This window comes from Lytechinus variegatus, chromosome 9, assembly GCF_018143015.1.
Source record: "Lytechinus variegatus isolate NC3 chromosome 9, Lvar_3.0, whole genome shotgun sequence".
Classification (NCBI taxonomy): Eukaryota; Metazoa; Echinodermata; class Echinoidea; order Temnopleuroida; family Toxopneustidae; genus Lytechinus; species Lytechinus variegatus.
Genome location: NC_054748.1, coordinates 32,497,969 through 32,507,798, shown reverse-complemented (window position 1 = coordinate 32,507,798; position 9,830 = coordinate 32,497,969).

The following is a 9,830-nucleotide window of genomic DNA, read 5'->3' as shown; positions in this document are numbered from 1 at the left end:
GGAAAAGGGCACTTTTTAAAGGTAGCATCTACATACTATGGAGGAGGCCATGGCACTAAGAAGCGGGGGCTGAAGCACCCGCAAGATTTCCCGGGGGGGGGGGGGTGCTGCGTGTATTATTCTCCATAGACAGCACCCTCTGGAGTTCCTGCAGATGTGACAAAACAAAAAAAACCCGTTACCAAAATAACCTTCATTTTGAAGTGCAATCTTTCTTTGAAAAAAATAATAAACATGTTCGACAAGTGATTTAAATAGGCATTAACATACATGTCAAGTTTAAATCAATATAATCAATATCATTAAATATCATAAAATCAATATAATTATATATATCATAAAAAAATGGCGGGGTCCACTGAAAAGCAAAGCTTGTAGAATGTGGACCCCTCAAAAAATAGATACTAGGAATATTGGAATATAACTAAAGGAAAACATGAAGATAACTAATAAGGCAAATAATAATAATAAATAACACGAAAAAAAACATAACACAGGAACATGAGGTGGAAAATTGACAATGGAAAATATTCAACAAAACCACAATTCTTGCATTACCTTTTCAAAAACTGTATTCGAGACTCAGATTTAAATCGATAACGATCAACGTAATTCTTAGGATAAAAAAACATCGACGTGACCTATTATTTTTTTTTCTTTTCCTCGTGTCAGAGGTTTTTTATTCATTCAATTGCCAAGTTAACATGTATTAACATCCAGGCCCATCCAGGGTCTTAGAGACAACATCCGAGATGTCGTCTAAAAGAATTTCATATTTAAACACATGCCATATAGAATAACTGTTGTATGGTTTACCTTGAAAATAATTAATCATATACATCAAATAGATTGCATATTGAGCATACACAAGGACTATATTTATATCTGTTGCCTTTTCATGTGTGAAATCAAAACCAACTATTAATAATTTTTCGTTTAATATAATTTTTTCTTTAAACATTAAATTAATCAAATCCACAATACGTTTCCAGAAAAGCTTTAGGCTTGGGCACTCTAAAACAACATGAACAAAAGATTCTGTTGTTTTACAGAAAATACATAAGTTGTCTGTTACAATTTTCCACCTCCACAAGTTGTATCTAAACGGTAAAATCCTGTGAAGAGTTTTGAAGTTGAGTTGCTTTATTTTATCGTTTTCAACGTCTTAAACTTAAATTTCAATGTGTCTTTCCAGTCAAAATCAATTGCAAGGTTCAATTTACCCTCCCAGAATGCTAAAGCAGCCGGTTCTCTTTTCTTAAATTCACACAATAAACTATAAAAATTGCGAGACTTCATTGATCGAAGTCTAATAAAATCAAGCGTTCTAATTTCGAATACGTCGCTTCCGTATTGTGAATTTGTTTCATCGTTATCTGCATAATTTATGTCTAGAATTCTTTCGATCCAAATTTTTGGTATCGCATTTTTCAGTTTCGAATACATAAAGTCAATTAACAAAGAATTTAAGCCAAGCACTCGACAAATATGTTCTCTTGGTAGAAATCGTCCATTTTCTACAATGTCATTAATCGTTATAATGCCTTTTTCAAACCATTTTTTAAAAAATAAGGGTTTTCTATCATGTGTGATATTACTATTATACCACAAAACTTGATTTTTAACATTAACAATATCTGGAAACTGAATATACTTAAGTTCACTCCAAGTTATGAGACAGTCTATATAAAAGTCGGGTACCTTTTGTTTTACGCACAACTTCAACATATCTTTACTGAAACAATTTGTTTTCAAAATTAATAAAAAAGGACAAATTTTTTCAATCCAATATCTAAACATAAACTTCCACGGTACATCATTATCATTTTCAAAGAATCTACTAAACCATGATAAATGTAAGGATTGGAATTTAGATTTCAGATCTATCATTCGCAGTCCTCCTCTTATAATATCATTAATCAAGACTGCTCTCTTGACTTTTTCTCGTTTTGAATTCCATAAAAAATTATACATCAGTTTATTGAGATCAACAATTAGCTTCTGGGGGATGGGTAACACAGAGGCAACATAAACAAATTGAGAAATTACTAATGATTTAAGAATCAAAACTTTACCATAGTAAGTTAAATTTCTCATTTTCCAAAAAATTAATATTGATTTAACTTTTTGAAGTTTCATAAACCAGTTCAGTCGTTCAGACTCTTTTTTATCACTTGTTAGATACATTCCTAAGTACTTGACAGGTTCATCATTCCATTTAATACCTTCAATGAATGCGTGTTGCTGTTGCATAGTGACAGCATTTGTTTTCATCACATTTAGGCTTGGCCCAGCAAATAAACCAAAACGTTTTACTTCTCCAAGACATAAGTTGGCAGATTGAATGTTGTTTAAAAAGAGAACAGTGTCATCTGCAAGTTGTGATATCTTAAATTCTTTTGAAATACCAGTTTCAGTAGATACTACAGTAATACCACTGATATCAATATTCTGCTGTATCTTTAATGCCATAATTTCAACCACAAGAATAAACAATAGAGCCGACAGAGGGCAACCCTGTCTAATTCCTCTTTTTATTTCATTTTTTTTCGAAATCCAACCATTATTCATGACACTCCCTCCAACATTTGCGTAGAGGACCTTAATCCATGAAATAAAAGATTCTTTGAATTTAAGTTTGTATAATATTTGAAATAAGAACTGATGGGTAACCGTATCGAAAGCTTTTCGAAAATCAAGAAAAAGAAAAATGCCTGGGTGATTATTATATTCACAATATTCAATAATATCTTTAACCAAACGTAGATTTTGCATAGAAGAATGCTGTTTTAAATAACCTGATTGATCAAAAGAAATCAATTTATCTATAACACCTCTTAATCTTGTACACAATACTTTTGCTGCAATCTTATAATCAGTGTTGAGCAATGATATTGGTCTCCAGTTATCTAGACATTGTTTATCACCTTTCTTGTAAAGCAAAGTTAAAATAGCTAATTTCTGAGTTTCTGATAACTGTTTTTTAATAAAACCTTCATTAACACTATCTATTATAAGGGATTTAACATCGTCCCAAAAATACTTTAAAAATTCAACAGATAAACCGTCACTACCTGGCGACTTATTGTTTTTCATAGAAAATAAAGCATTACGACATTCTTCTTCAGTAAGTATACCTTCGCATGACAATGCTTCTTGTTCTGTTAACGTAGGTAATATAGTTGAATCTAAATAGTCATCAATATCAGACGATTCAACTTCATTGATTGTTTTAGAGTACAAACGTTTATAATATTGAAATATTTCTCCAAGAACAGATTCCTGGTTTGTAACAACCCTTCCATTCTTTTTAATAGAATTAATTTCTTTTCTCTTTCCGTTTCTCTTTTCACTTTCAAAAAAATATTTGGTTGACTTTTCACCATGCTCCATCCACTTTTGTCTGGATCTGATGAAAGCTCCTTTGCATTTATATGTTAACCATTGGTCTAGTTGAATTTTTGTTCGTTCTAATTCAGCTTTATTTTCATTAGATGGGTCTTCATCAGTCCAATAACTCATTAAATCGAATTCAGATTGTAATTGTTTAAAAGTTTCATTATTTTCTTTCTGTTTTTGTTTCGAATACTTGATTGTGTATTCTTTAATTTTTATTTTACACATATCCCATTTCATTTGAGGATTCATAATTACATTTTCCAATATAAATTTTTTAATCAAACTTTTCACATTTTTCGTATAATAATCGTCTTTTAATAACGAATTATTCATTTTCCATAAGCCACATCCTTTTCTAGGACTATTAGTTGTCAATTTTAAAGTAATTGCACAATGATCACAATTTGGAGCAGGTTTAATTTCAACCGTTTGCACACAGCACCATAAAGAATCTATTAACAGCCAATAGTCAAGACGGGAAAATATATTTAATGACAATTGACGCCAGGTGAATTGCTTTTTGAAAGGAAACATTTTCCTCCAAACATCAATCAGCTGGAAATGTTTAATTAGTTTCTTAAACATATTATTTTCTTTATAAGCATAAGACACACCTCGCGTATCCAGTTGGACATTTTGAACGCAGTTCCAATCCCCGCCTAACACTAATGAATCGTTAACTTGTTTAACTTTACGTAGCCATTTTGCTAAGTTACTATAAAAGATTTCCTTTTCATTAGTTTTTGTTGGTGCGTAGACATTTATAACAAGATAAGAGTTTTTATCATCTTTCAATCTTATCGCAAGAACACGACCATCAAGGTGTAAAAACCTTTCGATCTGTTCAAAATAACATTTACGCACAAAAATAGCCACACCTTTAGAGTGGTTTGTGCCATGATTGAAGAAACATTGGTAATCTAATTCTCGACTCACTATTGATTCCATTTCAAAAGTCAAAAAAGTTTCTTGTAACATTATTACATCTGTTTTCTGTTTAATTATCCACGACATAATTTTGCTTCGTTTCAGTTTATTTCTGATCCCTCTTACATTGAGGGATAAAAAAGAAATATTTTGTTTTCGTTCACTCGCACCGAGGAAATATATTTTTTTCCATGTCCGTGTTTGGTGATCTGAGTTTCAGTTTACTCACTTTGCTTTGGTCACTTTTTTTCTTTCCGATTTCCTCTTTTGAACTTTCTGCTGGGGTGTGCATTTTTGTGGAGAAGCTATCCGTTCTTCCTGGGTATTCTGACCTGACGAGAGTGTGCTGGAGTCATCAGTGGCGTAGTCGGAGCTTGATGGGGACGTTGATTTTGGACGTAGAAATTGTGACAGAATCGGTTGGCGAGTAGTCTTCGGTCGAACAATAGTTGCGTCATCGCTACGATGAGTCATCACCGCTGGTGTCCCGGGGATTTCCCGCTCATCCGTTTCGTTTTGTGTTGCGCGCTCTGTTGATGTGCTTACGTGTTGATGATTGCTTGAAGTGGTTGGTTGTGTTGAAAGGTGGTCGATGAGTGGTTGATCTCTTGTGTTGGTCTGAGCATCGTTTGATGTAGCTTCGTTGTTAGCATCGACGGTGTGACAGCTAGTGCTTTTATGCCCAGGTTGTTTGCAGATTCTACACTTGATATCATTTGCGCAATGCGATGAGTGGTGGCCGTTTTCCAGGCATTTTGAACATTTCTTTGTTTGCTCAGGCTGACCGGCGTGGAAAGCTCTGCCCCGAAATATATTTGCGACGTTGATCATTCTCGGCAGAGGTTGTGATGGTGGCTCTATATAGCATACACGGTCTCCATTCAAACAGTTAACGAGTTGCCCATTTACTCGTAACTTCTGTCTGATCACTTGACTCTTTACGTTACATTTCAATTTTTCAAGGGATAATTTCACGAGGTCATCCCCGACAGATAAGGGAATATCCTTGATCGTTACCCTAGTTAGCTCCTCATTATTTATTTTCGTGAATGGGTTCGTATCGTACACTGGTAGAATTGTTTGCCTCATTTGCAGACCACTGGTGATGAGCTTAACCCTGTCTTCCTGCGTACCAAGGTAGATTCTCCATAACGATCCTATTCGTTGTATCCCCAAAATTGCGTTACTAGCAACAGACTTAGACAAGGCATGATAGAATTCCTCACCTGTAGGCATGTTGTTGTTAGCCGGGATGTCACGGGCTTGGATGAAGACGGGTTTCGGCCCATTGGGTACGTAAGCGTCCCGGTTGGGTGTGGCAGATTGGGCATACATTGCGTGTACTCTTCTAGCTAGAAAAGAATCCTCAAATATCTGTTGAATCGTTGAATATTCCAAAAAGATCTTAACACAGTAGAACAATAATTCCTTCAATGGTAATATAGTCGTAATCTCATGTACTTCGGTGGTTTACTTTCTTCGTAAAAAGATAAGAAAATAAGAGCTCTCTTGGAAGTCTTCGGCGCGTCTTGACGTGACCTATTATCCCAAAGTAACAAGTCGCCTGAAATCAATGATAGATTTTTATTGAACGTGGAAAGCTATACATTGTATATGTAAATTGGCGAAAATCGATCCGAAATAACCAACTTATTATTTGGAAGAAATTCGCTGAGAGCGTCAGAGAAGAAAATCAAATCAAATGTTTTTGGTGTATATTTCAGCATGAGATATAACTACTATACAAAATTAGTGAAACTTCAAATAGTCCGAAAAATTGATAAAAATCAGTCGTCGGTACTGACTTTATCACAAAATCTTTGAAAGGAACAATTATATTGTCTAAAAGAAAACCATCATGCACGGATGTAGAGTCGGATTTTTACTGGTTACGAATTCGCAAAAAAAGCTAGTTGGACAAGATTTCACTCCCCCCCCCCCTCCCGGAAAAAGAAGAAGTCATGATCGCCCATTTTACGAGTTGCACAATTCCGCATACATTCGTAATTCCGAAGCTTCGTTATTCCGAAGGTTCGGTTATTCCGAAGGTTCGTAATTCCGAAGGTTCCTTAATCCGAAAACAGAATAGGGTTCGTAATTCCGAAGGTTCGTTAGTCCGAAAGCAAAATGAGGTTCGTAATTCCGAGGGTTCGTTAATCCGAAAAGGAAATGAGGTTCGCAATTCCGAAGGTTCGTAAATCTGAATAAGAAATAAGGTTCGTTAATCTAAAAGGTTCGTATTTCCGAAAATAAAATGACATTTGTTTCCTTGATGGTTTTTATCACAGAGATAAGAATTGTATGGGTAACTGTGTTTCATTCCGTGTAAGAAGGTCTGCTATACTTGTGAAGTCAGTGGGGAAGGTCGTGGACACTCGGTCTTGTGGGAAGTTCCTCCCAGGGTATACTGACGTTACTGCATGCATGGACCTACTAGCAAATGCTGCATGTAATCAATTTTTGACAAAAGGTAATTATTGAAATCATAGAAGGGTAATTGAGGCTCCGGTGTAAATAAGACCCTCAGTTAGATTTATACAAATGTGTCAAATGGATTGTTTTTTTTTTGTATGGTATATTCCTCAGCACATATTTTGAGCATGGAAAATCTCTTGTAGCCAAATGGACATGGCCAGGAGGAGTACAAACGTAGCAGCACCTGAAATAAAATTTGAAGGCAGCATCGCCGCTTTAAAAAGGCGAGTGCGTATACACCCTGTAATGAGTATATATACATTTTTTTATGTATTTTTTTTTATTTTGTCAGTGTTTATTGTACATGCCGGTATTGTATTAAAATTCACCTCTTTTTTCTGACTGGAAGCCTATGAACTTAAAATGCACGACTGGGCAAATGAGCCCACCCCCTCCTGTTTAAAACAGAATGAGCACCGCATGGTTACATGTGGTAAAACAGTAAAACAACCAAGAGTAGACATTTTTGTACTTAGTTTATCTTGTTCTATCTTGTTTTATGCACTATGCGAAGGAATAAAGAGGTGACATCATAAATTTAATATTTTTGGACACTGAGAGCGAACGAAAAGTTGCCATCTGTTTTGATGATGGGAACTTGATTTGTCAGATTTGTTATTGGTGGCGCGATCTCATGTTTGATGGAAGGGATAGAAGCGATTGTGGGCAGAAGCAATTCTCGTCGTTTTTGGAGAAAGTCCCGTTTCGCTAATCCAAGGAAAATAAGTCTGACTGCTTATGAGAGGGAAACTGAATGCGCATGATAGCGTAAATTTTCCCCATTATTTTTTCTTAAACTTCTTGCTGTTCTGGAGCTGGATTGAGCAGGCTCTCAGCGGTTGACGTGATCCTTTCCGCATTCATTCGTAATTCCGAAGCTTCGTAATTCCAAAGGTTCGGTTATCCCATAGAGCTATTAATTATTCCGAAGGTTCGTATTTCCGAAGGTTCGTAATTCGTCAATCCGAAAACGAAATAAGGTTCGTAATTCCGAAGGTTCTTTAATCCAATAACAAAATGAGGTTCGTAATTCCGAAGGTTTGTCAATCCGAAAACGAAATAAGGTTCGTTAATCCGAAAACGAAATAAGGTTCGTTAATCCGAAAACGAAATAAGGTTCGTTAATCCGAAAACGAAATAAGGTTCGTAATTCCGAAGGTTCGTTAATCCGAAAACGAAATGAGGTTCGTAATTCTGAAGGTTCGTCAATCCGAAAACGAAATAAGGTTCGTAATTCCGAAGGTTTTTTAATCCGAAAACGAAATAAGGTTCGTAATTCCGAAGGTTCGTTAATCCAATAACAAAATGAGGTTCGTAATTCAGAAGGTTTGTCAATCCGAAAACGAAATAAGTTTCTTTAATCCGAAAACGAAATAAGGTTCGTTAATCCGAAAACGAAATAAGGTTCGTTAATCCAAAAACGAAATAAGGATCGTAATTCTGAAGGTTCGTCAATCCGAAAACGAAATAAGGTTCGTTAATCCAAAAATAAAATAAGGTTCGTATTTCCGAAAATGAAAATTATTAATTTTGGTTACAAAAACGGTGTTATCATTACAAGATTACACGTTATTATGCAATTATAGCAATAACGATCGATGATACATGCGTGTGTTGTGGCCAAAAGCATGTATTTCATTAAGAATAGGCGCCCTGATCAAGCACATCAAGCTAATTTCGATTTCATCTGAGCAATTGCTGCCTAAGCAAATGGTTTAGAGATGCAGGGGATCAAATGTGTTAATTGGTCGCGTGCGAGTAACCTCTGGATAATAGGATTTGTATTGGAGGGGATGCCATTTTTAATAACAGCTTCTGCTGGTAATAAAAATAAAAATAATACTAATAATGATCCTTGTGAGATGTTGAAGCGCGAATCGCAAGCTCAAACTAGTAGACATTTCATGTAACAAGACGTGAACTTTAACATTATGAGTATTTTTTTTTTTATCGTGAGAAAGATGTGTATCTTTCTAAAGAATTAACTCGGGGGCGAGCTGTGATTTGTTTATACAGTGCGTATCAAAAAAAGTTTACACTTTGAAAAAGCCCTGGGAATTCAAAAATATACAACATGTGGGTAATTTTTTCACATATAATTATGGGTTTGGGTCTCATCTATCAATTGAAAGTAAAAGTTTTGACAGAATGTTACACTTGAGTGAGCACTGTCCATTTTTGTAAAGCTCGCAGAAATCTGTTTGCGCAGAAATGCTTGTTGTCACACTGTGTCAAGGGGAAAGGGCGAAATCAAACTTACCCTGCGAAGCATTTCTCATACATTTCCCTCGCACTTTTAGCTAATTGAAATAAAACAGATACATTCAAGCATTTTGTAACAATTTTGCCGCCCAAATTTGAAATTTCAACACTTAGTAAGCACAACCTTTACCCTTTTTGTGCCAGCTGGATCTGAGGACATAACTGAATCTGAACAAAAGTTTATATCAGCCATCTCCAGCATTTTCACTAAGTTTTTATCATTTAAAGTGGCTTTACATTTCATTTTTCATTTAATACTTGTTTCTCCACGCTTTTCCCAAGCTTGGCAATGATTAATATATGAAAATCAAGCCTAAGCCATTTCATGTAAATCACAGCTCAGTGTAAAGCAAATATCGTCACGATGGACTCGGTGTGTGGGGGAGTGGGGTGGGGCGCAATGCACTCTTCGAAGTGTTTTGGGCAAGGAAACAAGTTTAAAAAGGTAAAAGATATCTTCAAATCAATTTTAATAGCTAAATTCTGCGTGTTCTTCATGATTAAGGTCTACTTTTATTTGCATAACTATTTCAAAGTTCTGCGCAAATCATTTTTCACCATTTTTTCAAAAGTAAGTGGTGCTCACTCAAGCGGAAATATTTTTCGACAGTTATATCGTCATTTGCTTAAATGGATCTGTACCAATGCTAAAATGTGGAAAAATCGTCAGGATATTACAAATATATGATTTTACAGGATTTTTTCTAAGTGTAAACTTTTTTTTGATACGCACTGTATACTGACCTGGGGCCCGTTGCATAAAACCT